Source organism: Stylophora pistillata, chromosome 11 (assembly GCF_964205215.1).
Source record: "Stylophora pistillata chromosome 11, jaStyPist1.2, whole genome shotgun sequence".
NCBI lineage: Eukaryota > Metazoa > Cnidaria > Anthozoa > Scleractinia > Pocilloporidae > Stylophora > Stylophora pistillata.
Genome location: NC_142529.1, coordinates 29,107,607 through 29,121,963, shown reverse-complemented (window position 1 = coordinate 29,121,963; position 14,357 = coordinate 29,107,607). Strand labels below are relative to the sequence as shown.

At 38.0% G+C, this 14,357-nt stretch overlaps 1 long non-coding RNA gene and 1 pseudogene across 1 annotated transcript in view; both read left to right on the top strand.

Annotated features, from left to right (window-relative positions):
- Positions 1–14,357, top strand: part of LOC148721062 (uncharacterized) — an 87,306-nt gene that overhangs the window by 33,509 nt on the left and 39,440 nt on the right. The gene's annotated exons all lie outside the window — the stretch shown is intronic.
- Positions 3,396–5,932, top strand: LOC148721066 (melanocyte-stimulating hormone receptor-like; annotated as a pseudogene).

Sequence of the window (14,357 nt, the reverse complement as noted above, 5' to 3'; positions counted from 1 at the left end):
GATACTAGTGCAGCGCTCTACCAATTGAGCTAACAAGCCAAATGGGAGCAGGCCGTTAAGTTGATTCGTAATAAACCCGTGAAGATAAATCAGATAATTGGCTTTTTAGCTCAGTTGGTAGAGCGCTGCACTAGTATCGCAGAAGTCAGTGGTTCGAATCCCGTACAGGACTGATTTTTTTTTCAGGTCTGATTTTCGCTATTGCATAAATAGCGCTCTCTACTGCGAGGATCGTGCATCATATGTATCTACAACCGCAGTTCAAAATATATGAACTTCATATATTCGTTACAAGTTAAATAATATGTTTTACAATTTTATACGAAGATGGTACTCAATGGAACTTGATTGCGGTACTCGGCAATGTTACAGCTTTGTTACATAATATTATTTTGTAAATGTGTAGGACATGCCGAGCTTACCACGCACGTAGGCGACGTTTTGTTGGTATCTTGTTAATGTCAGAAAATCAAGTTAATCGTTGCTCATCTATCTGTAAATCGAAGACGTCGAAGCAGCGAAAACACTGGATTAGACCTGGGAGAACATCACTTTGGTGAGACAATTTTGTCAGCAATACTGTCGTGTCGGATGGGTGGCGTGAAAACTTTCGAATGTCCAAGGAGAGTTTCATGAAACTGTGTGATAAGGTCAAACCTTTTTTTTTGCAGAAGCAATCCACAAATGTGAGATCTGCAATTGATGTTGAGAAGCAGTTAGCTGTAACTTTGTACTATTTATCGGACGAGGGGAGATACTGCAAGATTGCTACTGCATTCGGCATTGGAAAGTCAACTGTGTCTGAAACTGTTCGAAGAGTTTGCAGATGCATTTCAATCGTCCTTGGACCTGATTACATTAGATTACCAAAATCAGAAGAAGAAGTGTGTGACGCAGTTGCCAATTTTTACGATGCTCATGGCTTTCAACAATGCATAGGAGCTGTTGAGGTGTAGAACTTGTTATAGCTTGTGGAGCTAAGAAAGATATGGGGTGGGCTTTATTCCTCATTTCCGCCATCAACTTTTTACAAACGAATATCCTACGATGTAACAACAATGACAATTTTGCCTGGTCTAGGGCTTGTTGATAACTAAAATTTGGGAATATAATTTTAAGGCTCTTTTTTGTATGGATTCAATAGCCTCAGAGAGGTATGCGGGAATGTCTTGCCACACTTCTGCAGCATACCCATATTTCAGAGATCACATATTTCAGAGATTACACCTAACCGGCCCCATAAAACATTCAAAATTAAAACATTCAAAATTACGTCTATCCTTGCCTTTGATATTGTCAGATAGTTTCCTGTTCATACTAGTACAGCAAGATATCAGTTCTGTCCACCTTGGGCATGTTTTTATTCCAAGATACTTGTGTTGATCTTACTAGTTAATAAAATAAAGATGAAAAACATTCTTGTGGTTTAATATTATTCAACAAGCATGAACCTTATGAAGTTAGAAAGGGAGTGCTAGCTTACAAACATGAAACTCAACAACTATTAATGACAAGTAACATAGACGAAATTTAACTAATTATATTGAAGAAATCGTTCCTGGTACAGTATAATGCATACAAAAACAGAAAATCTCTGGGGTAAATAGTGCAATAACAAGGTAAGCCAACCAATGTCTCTCTGCCTTGTGAGCAGGCAAACTGGCAGTGCAGATAATAAACGCAACTCAAATTTGTTAACAGAGTGCGAAAACAGCGCACAATCCAACAGTTATTAAAATGAGAAGGATCCTGTAAATGCCAAACATCTGACATGTTGCTTTGCTGTTGCTGATATTGGGGATGATTGTACTGGAGATGCTGGTTCTGCTGATGATTCTGCTGCATCATCATCCCCAGCATGTTGAATCCATTCTGCAATGTGGTGCTTAAAGAATGTAAACTAGCGGTAAAACTTGGCACACTTTCCCGGTTAGCTCAATGGATAGAGAGCTGGACTGTTGTTAGGGGGGTTGAGGGTTCGAGCCCCGGCCGGACCAACACTCAGAGTCTTAAAATAATTGAGAAGAATTTGCTACCTTTCTATAACATAAAGAAATGGTTAGATATTCTAGTCTTCTCGGACAGGGACGAACAAATGGAGGTCCCGTCTCCTGCAGGGTTGGGGTTAGGAGACGTTAATTTCCCACAAATCAGATTATTGTGTGATGGATGGCCTCCCCTGGGTGGGATGGGTGGGTTTACTGGGCCCGCAGTGATTGATGCAAGCTGTAGCGGTGTCCCTGCCTGTCAGCAAATCTTAAAAATAAAAATAAAAAATCATAAATCATGTATTTTTCTTTTGAATTTTCAAGCTGATCGATCATTCTCTTTCTCAACTGAAGTTCTTTGTGTCCAAGGGCTAACATTCTGTTCTGTTGTTGTGGTCTTCTCCTAGGCTTGGAATTCTTTTCTCTTTTAGCTTAGAAATTAAGTTTCTTCTTGAATCAACAGTTTTTTTAAGTGTATCATTAGCACTATCATCCGAGGTTGTCTCACCAGTGTTATTCTCCCTTGCAGGGTCATTCACTGCGAAGAGTAGTAGACCCGATTCACTTTCGTCAGGATTATCATTACCGAGTCTCTCTTCTGCGGTCTCAATGCCATTATCCATAGCTTCGACAGCCGGACATCCAGACCATAGTTCAGCGTATTCGTCAAATAGTATTGATACCACTCTTACAGAATCTACAGCTTTTCGATAACCGAACTTTATCCTCTTCAACTTCACGACTATTTCTTCTTGGAGAATATGCTAGTATCCTTACAGTTTGGAAACTGTGCTGGGTCTACTTCGAATTCATCGTTGTTTGGATATCTTTCAATGAAAAGTTCTTGTAATTCCTCATACCTTGTTCGTATCGATTCCCATTATTTCCCCTCGTCCGTTTTCTCAATTTTATACGATAAAGCAACATTAAGCAGTAGAGCTGTCTTCTCATCCGTCCAAGTGAAATATTCGTTATCCGTGCTACTATCCGAATTGGCTTTTCTCTTCAGTTCTAGACACCATTTTGCACTTGGTTAAAGAAACGGTGTGCGCATGAGGAGATAGTAAAACCACTGACGGGTGTCACAAACTTCATCCGGTTATCAGTTCCATCTTAACAGAAGGAAACTTTCGCACAATTCCGTGTGAACAGAATGTCCGGTCGAGTTTTTCAGCCGGTCGAAAACTCGTTCAGCACCGCGTGAACATAGCCTCATTTCTATGCAACCCTATTTCGATGGATGGACGACAAAGGCAATTCATTTCTTTATTAGCAGTCCAAATTTTCCTTTCCATCACAGCATTTATTAGCAATTTTCTTATCCTTTTTGCCCTTCACTTAAAATCTTCCCTTCATCCGCCAACGAAACTCGTGTTTCGTTATGTGGCAACAACAGATCTGCGAAAGAAAATGTGGAAGAAACGACAGAAAGTTGTTTGTTCTCGTAATTTTTTGCTCTTCTTATTCTTTGCTCTAGTTTTTGTCGGATACGAAAGGGAGGTAAAAGAGCCACAAAATGTTACTAATTATACGGTTGAATTAAAATATTTTAAATAAGTTTGCATGTGTGGCCATACATCAACTTCGTAATCGATGTATGCAGTCGAATTTTACTGACTGATTAACATGGGTTGAACATCCTTAGCTTGAATCTTCTTTTTATTCGATTGCTGAGGCTAATAATGATTCAAGCCTCAACTGTACACAAATGATATGGACATTTGATTGACACTCTATTAATGAAACCAAGCCAGCCTGTGAGCAGCTCCTCGGTTATTAGCACTATGGCACGTCGTTCCTTCGCCCACGAGTCGTGTTGCTCAAGGCCTCAAACTTATTCACGGGTCAAGTAACTCGTATTGAAGCGTTAATAATGAATGCCTGCATGTAGGCTAAGTTAAGTGAGATTGTTTGTCCCACAAAGAAAACAAAGATAATGTTACAGGTATTTTTATATATTTGCCTATTATTCCTATTTCATAGGGGGTGTACCTGACAAGTTAAAGCGACAATTTCTCTGACGTTTTTAAAACGAGTGAACAGTGATGAGGAAGTCTTTATATGATTGTTATGTAGGATGTACGTCGTCGTTGTGTAGCTTTTTAGATTAAATATTTCTCGTTACAATCACAGATAGCCGTAGTCCAAGAAAAAGGAAACGATTACAGAATAATGTCAACAACAGATTTCACTGGAGTTGGATTACAGACCAAGACATTTCAAGAACTACATTGCTCCCCCTCTCTGGTTAGTGGGCGCCAAAAAGAATCAGTATACGTACTTTTCGCAGCAGTTGACATACTCCTTTCCATCACAGCATTGCTTGGCAATTCTCTTATCCTCGTTGCCCTTCACAAAGAATCTTCCCTTCATCCGCCATCCAAACTCTTGTATCGTTGTCTGGCAATAACTGATCTGTTGTTACCCAGGTCTTGTTACCCAGCCTCTGAATACTATTCGTAATATGTCTGTGGTTCACGAACAATTGAATCTCTGTCGATACGCAAAGGACGCCACCGTCCTCACAGCCTATGCATTATGTGGAGTTTCGTTGATGACGATGACGGCCATAAGCGTGGACAGACTTCTCGCCCTGCTGTTGGGGCTAAGATACAGACAAATTGTAACTCTGAAGCGCACATGCATCATTGTAACTACCTTTTGGATTGTATCCAGTGTCGCTGCTTTATGCTACACGTTAGATTATCGTATAATCAGTTGGTATGGCCATATAGTTGTACCATCTTGCCTTGTTATTTCAGTCGCCTCGTATACAAAAATCTTTCGGGGTCTCAGTCATCATCAGGCTCAAGTACAAGATCATGTCCAACAACAGCCGAGCCAACCAAATGTACTGAACATGGCGCGATACAAAAAGGCAGTGTACAGTGCACTGTGGGTGCAGTTAGCATTAGTTGTTTGTTATGCACCATACTATATAGTGGACATTGTAATCGCTTACAGTAAAACATATTCATCAGACTTAGTAATATTGAGGTCTGCAGCAGTTATCTTAGTTTACTTCAACTCGACGGTAAACCCGTTCCTTTACTGCTGGAAGATAAGTGAAGTAAGACAAGCAGTGAAGCAGACAATCAGACAAGCACTTTGCTGTCCATGGAGTTAGGTCATCGTCGACTTATATATAGTATTTCTAAAGCTGAAAGTGATTACACAATTATTGTGTGAAAACGCCCGTCAAATATGCTTTTAGATAGAAAGAAATAAAAAGCTCAGATAATATTGTTGTTCGAAGTTTGTACATAGTCTGTTGTGGACATTTTATCCATTAATTTATGTTTTTTGTGTTGTGAATATTTTCCCCGTTAATTTATGTTTTATATATTGATTAATGTCAGTCATTGAACAATACTATTGATTTCTGTAACGCAAAGCCCTGTGAGGCTCTCACTTTTAATCGAGTATTCATTAAAAAAAATTGCTTGTTGTGTGCACTAAATAGCTATTTTACGGAAGTAAACTGAAAGAAAGGCAATAGAAACACCAACCATCTCTTTTCAAAAGTATTTTTCGTGTTAGCTAACTACCAATGATCTTGAATACGGCAAGGCATAATTAAAGAAAGGTATGCATGCATTTTAATTTCATGTTTAATCTTCTTTTAGCAATATAAAAGTACTGGATAAAACTTCAAAGGGTAGTTAAAAGAGTTTTTTAAAGTCAACGTTTTTTTACTAACTTAAAGAAAGAGGCTTGTTATTGACTTCATATTGCGAATCGAGTTGCATTGGTCGACGTTTAGTCTCGAATTTGTCTTGTTATCAGAAAATTTTCCGTAATTCTTATGAATATGTAAAGATGGTTCCCTTGCTTGTGTATGTTAACAAACTTTAAGAATTCGTATGAAATAATAATTGACTATAACCGGTTGTTTTAGTTTCTTTATTTTTAGCTTGCTCAGGCTGATGACAAGTCAGGCCTCAACTTTACACAAATTGTATGGACATTTGATTGACACCCTATCAATAAAACTAGGCCAGCTTACGAGCTGGTCCTCGTTATTAGCATAACGGCACGTCGCTGTACGTGACAAGTTAAAGCGACAAAAATAGGTTTTTTGACACAACAGACAATTTTCTCTGTGATGTTTTCAAACGAGTAAAAGATGATGAGAAAGTCTATCTGATTATTATGTAGGAACTGAGTAAGGTTTTGGTGATCGTTGTTGTGTTGCTGTTTAGACGAAATATTTCTCGTTGCAGTCACGGATACCCCACTCCAAGAAATAGGAAACGAAAACAGAATAAAGTCGACAACAAATACCAGTAGAGGTGGAACACTGACCAAAACATTTTAAGAACTACATCTCTTTCCCTCCCTGGTTGGTGTACTTCGACAATAATTTAAAAATCCTCTCCTAACAATCTACAGTACTGATCTCCATAATAGCATTTCTTGGCGATTCTGTTATCTTCGTTGCCCTTCGCAAAGAATCTTCCCTTCATCCGATGTCGAAACTCTTGTGTCGTTGTCTGGCAACAACTGAACTGTTGGTTGGTCTTGTTAGCCAGCCTCTCTATGCTACTTTTTGGATCATGATGTTTGTGGTTCAGGAACATTAGAGTAGTTACAGAGAGTTCTCGACATATTTTTATGTTATGTTAAACAATTTCCACCTTTGTCTGCTTCTTTAGGGAAATTGCTTGATGTTGACGCTTTATTGCTCAACGTGCTGCTTAGTTTTTATCCTCCTCATCTTGAGATAAATTAGATTCAATCATCGTGAGGCGCTTTAACAATTTGTACATATATATCCATTGATTTCCAGCCGCAATTGATAAATTATTTTGTTCCCTTCAGTTTTAAGAAGTAACCGTCGTGATCAGAGGAGAGTTTAGAGCATTGCGCCATTAAAAATATTAAAAACGACGATCATTTTGAATTTTCTGAAGAAAGCAAGAGAACCAATTTCGTAAAATTGAAAAAACATGGTTTAGTAGCTTAACATCCTGTCACGGTTTTTATTTGAGATTTTAGTCCGGGGATACAAAAACAAGAAAAATAGCCTCCAGAACTTTGTTCATGGCAAATTTAACTCAAATATTTTGAAATAAGTTGGCATCTGTGACAAAAATTAGAATTTCAATCATTTGATGCATTCGGAGATTGTCACGAATTTGTTTCCTTAGACGATCTCTTGCTTAGGCCAAATAAAGTCGCTAGCTTGAACTTTTTATTTTCAGTTTGCTGAGGCTGATAATGTGTCAAGTCTGAACTTTACACAGATCTTTAGTTTAGTATTGAATACAATAAAGGAAGAACATCTCCACTTAATAATCTGCCCTTAAATGACAATGTATATTATGTACTACTTAATTCATCTTTTATAAAGGGTGGCAAGAAAGAGTTCCCTTATCGCATTGTCAAACAGAAACATTGCCGATGTCATTGTTTTGCCAACAATATTACCTTTAAGTACTAATTTTTTTAAACTAATCTCTACTAATTGAGATAGAAAAACTGGTTTCGGCCCACTCGTAACTGTTTAGAGGTTCAGCTGCAGTTGCTGTTCGGAATAATCAAGGAGAATTTAAAGAGGAAATTGAAAATTTCCTGGATAAACTCCTAAACCGTATCAGAGAATTGCATAAATTTTTGCATCTCTTAAGCAATAGTCACTAGTTTGGTTTGTCCATCAGCTAGTTCCCCGTCGATCAATATAATAACAGATTTAAAGCAAAGTTTTACAGTGGAGCTTGAAAGATTGGTTAGAGTTGGTTAGAGGAAGAGCAGTGCGCAACTTAATGTTCACAAGTGATTGTAAAAAAACTAGAATGAAAAGAATTGTTCATCGAGTCTTGACAGGTTTTGACCACCCATCCCTTCATTTCCATCTCCATCAATAAATTATCATGTTTAATTCAATATTGGATAACAACTTTCATTGCGAAAAGAGAATTTTCAATCGTTCAAGAGAATCGCAACAGGAAGACTTCAATCACTTACTACATAAAAGAAAACCTTCTTCATACCAAAATTTTTCCTTGAAACTATCCAGATGAAATGATCCAGGTAAAGAGAGACTCTTTTTTCAGTGCTCTGTAAAAACTAAAGCAGGTGTCTATACATTTTCATTTTCTTGCTATTTCATACGTGAGGCACCAAATAGGTTTCAGATAAAAAATCAGTTTTTGAAACAACAGAAAATTTCTCAAGGCATTTTTAAATGAATAAACGCTGGTTAGGTGGTATTTATGTGACTAATTTTAAAGAAGTGGGGTTTCAGCGATCGTGGTTTCGAGTGAGCAGTTTAGACAGATATTTCTCGTTGCAATCACAGATACACGAGAAGAAAAAGGAAACGGATAATGTCGACAACAAATCTCACTAGAGGTGGAACGTAGACGAAAACAATACAAGAACTCCTATGCTCCCTCTCTTTAGTGAGTGGGCTTCAACAACAGCATTTCTTGGAAATTCCCTCTAAACAGTCTTTGTATTATTGTTTGGAAATAACTGATCTGTCTGAGCGGCGAGACTAAAGCTACAAAACTGTGTTCATTAGAAAGTCAAATGAAATATTTTAAAATAAGCTGGCATCTGTGATAAAATTACAATTTCAACGGTTTGTTGCCGGCTTTCGGAGATTGTCACGAATCCAGTGTTCTCTTAGACTAAGTAAAATCGTCAGCTTTTATTTTTTATTATTTCCAGTTTACCGAAGGTTGATAATGATTCAAGTTTGAACTTCATGCAGATCATGATAAGGACATTTGAAAAGCACCCTATCAAAGAAAGAGAGATTGTTTGCCGCACTTTCAAAAATGATACGATAGATGTCTCTATATTTGGCGTGCCTTTTATCACCATTTCATACCATTTGAGACACTTCACAAATTCCGAAAAAGAGTAACTTTTTAGACACAATAGAGAACTGGTGTCTCATAAACTTTGACAAAGTTTTGACAACTAATTCGTTCGTCAGTACACGATATGAAGCACGCGGTAATTTACGGTCGAGCTTGAAAGATGGCTAACAATAGCTAAAGGCGGAGCTTACTGAAACTAAGATTTTATAAACGATGATAAAAATAATAAAAATCTACAATGAAATAAATTGTTCATCGAGTCAGTGATAGGTTTGACAACCCATCCCTTTATTTTACATCTCGATCAATAAACTGTCAGTAAATTTCCTTTTACATGAAAGTTTACCTAGCACGAAAGTATTTTCTTGGTCTTCTCGTGAACAAGACATTGGAAGAAAACAAATTGGATCTAGGGTCCAGTAAACTACCTTCGGTTCTTCATTATCAGGGATGGTCACTATGAATTCGCTGGCTAAATGAGGATAACCAACAGACAAAGGTAAAAAAAAAATGTAGAAAATGGTTTGCTTGCGTAATATTTTGCTTTTGTTTACAATTTCGGTTCAAGTACTTGTCAGATACGTAAAGAAGAGAGAAAAACTGCAAAGCGCAATTAACTACATGGATAAAATTCAAACATTTTACAAAAAGTTCGCAGCTGCGACCAAAATTTGAATTTGAATACTTTGGTTCGTTTCGGAGATTGTTAAAATTCAATTTTTTCAAAGATCGATTAAAATCACTAGTTTAAACTATTTATTACACTTGGTGAGGCTGCAGGTAATGATGCAAGTTTCAACCCCACTAAGAATTATATGACAGGAACACTTAATTAGCATCCTCTCGGTGGAGGTTCAGTGACAAATGTCTCCAAATTTGCCTTTCAGTGTTATTTCTTAACTGAGGTACCTCGCAGGTTCCAGGCATTTTTTGACACACAAAGAATTAAACACTGGTGAGGAATTTTGGTTTACGGTGGACTTTCTTTAGGAAGTAGGATTTCAGTGATCGTCGTTGAGTTGCTATTAAGAAAAAATATTTCTCGTTGCAATCACAGATAACCTCACCCTTAGAAAAAGGAAACAGATACAGAATAATGTCGACAACAAATTTCACTAGAGGTGGAACACAGGCGAAAACATTACAAAAACTACATTGCTCCCCCTCTCTGGTTGGTGTGTTTTTTAACAAGAATTTCAAATTTCTTTTTTTACAATCTACATTCTTCTTACCATCACAGCATTTTTTTGGAATCTTCTTATCCTTCCCTGCATCCGCCGTCCAAACTCTTATATCGTTGCCTGGCAACAACTGATCTGCTGGTTGGTCTTGTCCGCCAGCCTCTCTATGCTACTTATTGGATGTCCTTGGTTCAGGCACATCGTAGTCTTTGTCGATGCGCATTTGAAGCAGCCTCACCCATCACAGCCTATGTATAACGTGGATTGTCTTTGATGACGATAACGGCCGTAAGCGTGGACAGGCTTCTCGCCCTGCTTTTGGGGTTAAGATACAGACAAATTGTAACTTTGAAGCGCACAGATATCATTGTAGCTTTCTTTTGGATTGTATCTAGCGTCATTGCTTTATGGTACACATTAGAATATATAAAAATATTTGTCTCAGTCATCATCAGGCTCAAGTACAAGACCATGTCCAACCACAGCCGAGCCAACCAAATGCACTGAACACGGCGCGATACAAAAAGGCAGTGCACAGTGTACTATGGGTGCAGTTAGCATTAGTGGTCTGTTATGCACCATACTCTATGGTGTCAATTGCAATCGCTAACAGTAAAACATATTCATCACACCTTAAGGGAAGTAGCAGTTGCCTCGATTTCCTTTGACTCCACTTTAAACCAGTTCCTTTACTGCTGGAAGAGTAGTGAAGCAGACAATCAGACAAGCACTTTGCCGTCCACGGAGTTAGATCCCTAAAGAATTTATTTGAAGAATGTCCATAATTATGAGTTTTAGAGATTTTAAGTTTATTTTTTCTTTAAATGTCTCAGAACATCGGTTATATTAAAGTTCGCAATCACACATGGTTTGATGCTACTCTGTATTAAAGATTTAATAGATGTAACCAAGAAGTTACAATTCATAGACCCAACGTTTCGACACTCCTATCTAGTGCCTTCATCAAGGCACATTATGGAACATTATAAGATTATTTGATTATAAGATAATCTACATTATAAGGAACGTTATTAATGGTTCAGATAATAACAACAACAGGATTTCAATCACCTCAGCTTGCGTGATACTAAGACCTTTTTCTGATCTCGTCAATCAAAGGGATGAAGAAACAAAATAACTGAAAAATATATCCCATTTCCCCACTGGCAAAATTTTTCCATTTATTACTGGAAAAAAGAGAAGGAAGGTAGAGAATGTAATAGCAAAAGCGGTGGTAGTAAAACAGCTTGTTAAGGTATTTCTTTTTTTTTTTTTTATTTTAGTCCGGGATGCAAATAGTAGAGAGAAAAAGCTGGAAACCTTTTCAATAACAAATTTGAATCAAACATTTTTAAAGAAGTTCCCTCCTGCGACCAAAATTTGAATTTCAATAGTGTAATGCATTCGGAAATTGTCACGAATCCAATCATTTTTTCCTAGACCAAGTAAAATCGCTATCTTGAACTTTTATTTCCAGTTTTTCATGGCTGAAATGATTCAAGTCTTAACTTCGTACAAATGATATGGATACTTAGTTAGCACCCTTTCAAAGATATTTGATGCAGGTAAAAAAGGATTGTTTTTCGCCTTGTTAAAAAAAATGACAAGATGTCTCCCCATTTTCTTCTTATTGCTTTTTCATACCTGAGGCATTTCATAGTTTCCAGAACAAAAACTTACTTTTTGGACACAAAAGACAACTTTTCTGACACACTTTGAATGTGTAAACGCTGGTGAGGAAGTCCTAAAGTGACTATAATTACAAAAGCAATGTTGCATTGATCGAGGCTGGGTGTGTACGGTTCAGATGAAATACTTTTTGTTTCAATCACAAATGATCCTCAAGGAAATGGAAACATAAACAGAATTATACCAACAACAAATTTCGCTGTAGGTGGAACACAGACCAAAACATTTGAGGAACTGCTATACTCCCCTTCTTCGGTTGGAACGCTTCAACAAGAATAAATTCCTTTCTCAGCAGTCCACATTCTCTTCATTATCACAGCGTTTCTTGGAAATACTCTTATCAGTTGTCACTCTTGAAAAGGAATCCTCCCTTCATCCGCCATCCAAACTCTTGTACAGTTTTTTTGGTCACGACTGATCTGTTGGTTGGTCTTGTTTCCCAGCCTCTCATAACTTCTTATTGGATGTCAGTGCTTCACGAACACCGGAGTCGCTGCCCGCTGCTACGCATTTGACGCAGTCATTATTACAAGCTACGCGTTATTTGCTATCTTTGTTTACGATGCGTGGACAGTCTCCTTGCCTTGTTGTTGGGGCTAAGAGACAAACAGTTATAACTTTGAAACGCACATACCTCATGATAAAATTAACAAATGGTAAACACCACAGCGTACACTATTGAGTTATGGATGCAGGCGGGAGGTTGCTAAGCACGAAAGAAGCGTAAGAGTCGCTCGAGGCGATACCCGAGAGCGACTCTAGCTTCTTGAGTGCTTAGCAAACCTCCCAAGTGCATCCATAACTCAATAGTGTACGCTGTGGTGTTTACCATTTGTTTTATAACATAACATTGATACATTGTAGCTAAAGAGTTCCCTTTTATTTAACAAATCTTACGGAATCTTACATGACCAGAAAAAACAAGCGCGCGCGGAAAAATAGTCTTTGCATTTGCTCACGTCAGAAGCGTACACCGATGGGCAAATGGAGGACGCTGAATTGACCAATCAGAGCGCGCGCTTTACTTTGGTTATATTATGAATTCTTTTGGATTGTGTCAGGCTAGTGTCACGACTTTATGCTATACCGTGTAATCGTCTGGTATGATGAAATAATGATCGAGTTACCATCTTGCCTTGTTATTTCAATCGCCTCGTATATAAAAATTTATAATTTATAATATATAATTTTGGTACTCCCGATTTCTGACCGGTGGAGGAGGGGCTGGCCACTCATTCGAACCCGAACTCACAGCTAAAGTTTCCTGGCGAACGGCTTCTTCCGCCAGGGCTCGCACTCGCTGCCTAGTAATCAGGATGAATATTTAAGAGATACTACATGAGCCAAATTTCCCAAAAATGAAAGCAACGTAATCGAAAACGGTACTAATAAAGAGAAAACGTTACAGAAGCGTTACTGAAAATCCAAACCATGAAATTGACCATTGACCGCGATAATCAAATCAGAAGCTAACTGACCTATACACTAAATAAACTGTTACATTCTACGCTGACTAAATCATTATAAAAGAACTCGGCTACCACTCAGATTTAGAAAGTCAAATTAGCTTGCAACGGAAAAGCATGCTGATAAAAGCGAAGTTCCACTCACAATTGTAGGAATTACAAAAGCGTCCTTTACCAACTTGTAGATAACGGGTGCTTCACCGCTTTTGTTGAAGACGGGTCCTCCACCAAATATGTTGGGGACGGGTTCTAACCACTCGCTTGGCTTTCAACGAAAGGTACTAAGACTCTGTACTTTTCTTCTTTTATTTTCTTCTGGAGAGCCACTACAGCAGCGCTCTATGCATTTAATAATCGTCATGCATTAGCGTGAGGAACCAACGCTTTAAGTAGGAAAATCGTAGACACGTTTGGGTTAGCTGACCGTGAGAGTTTCCGCAGTGTTTTTGTTGTTTTGCAAAGGGGAAAATCGGGTGGCTCGCTCCGAAGTACTTGGCGAGCACCAAGGAACCAATTAAACGCCAATGATCGAGCTGCGCACGAGAATCACGCGCAAATCACGCGCACAAACAGGATCTCAGTGTGGGTAAAATTTAAGGCCAGCTTTACCAACCCAAACATGACAACCTATGAAACTAGCTATTTCCAACCATAACAAGCGATTAAAACGTCTAGCACGGTAAGAAGGAAATCCGCGAACTGAGCCAAGTTCAAGCACACACTAAAACTAAAAGATCAAAACTATAGATCTACCAAAACAACACGTAGACGCAAAATGGCGAGACTCATCAAAACAAAAGGTGAACCTAAAAATACTCGAAATAGCAATCTTTTAAAATACTCTACAACACTTTACTGCTGGAAGACTAGTGAAGTAACCCAAGCACTGAAGCAGAAAATCAGACAAGCTCTTTGCTTTCTATGGAGTTAGATCCTCCTTGAGAAATATTTGTATAAGTAGAAGAGGACACTCTTCGAATTTGTTATTAGATAGAAAGAAATAAGAAGCTCAAATAATATTGTTGTTCGAGGTTTGTACAGTCTGTTATGAATATTTAACCCGTTAATTTACGTTGTTTTACGTTGTGAATATTTTCTCTGTTAGTTTATCCTTTTTTACGTTGATCTATGTCAATCATCAACCAATACTATCGATTTCTGTGTAGCGTAAGGCCCTAGTTTTTTCACCATCCATCCTTTCAT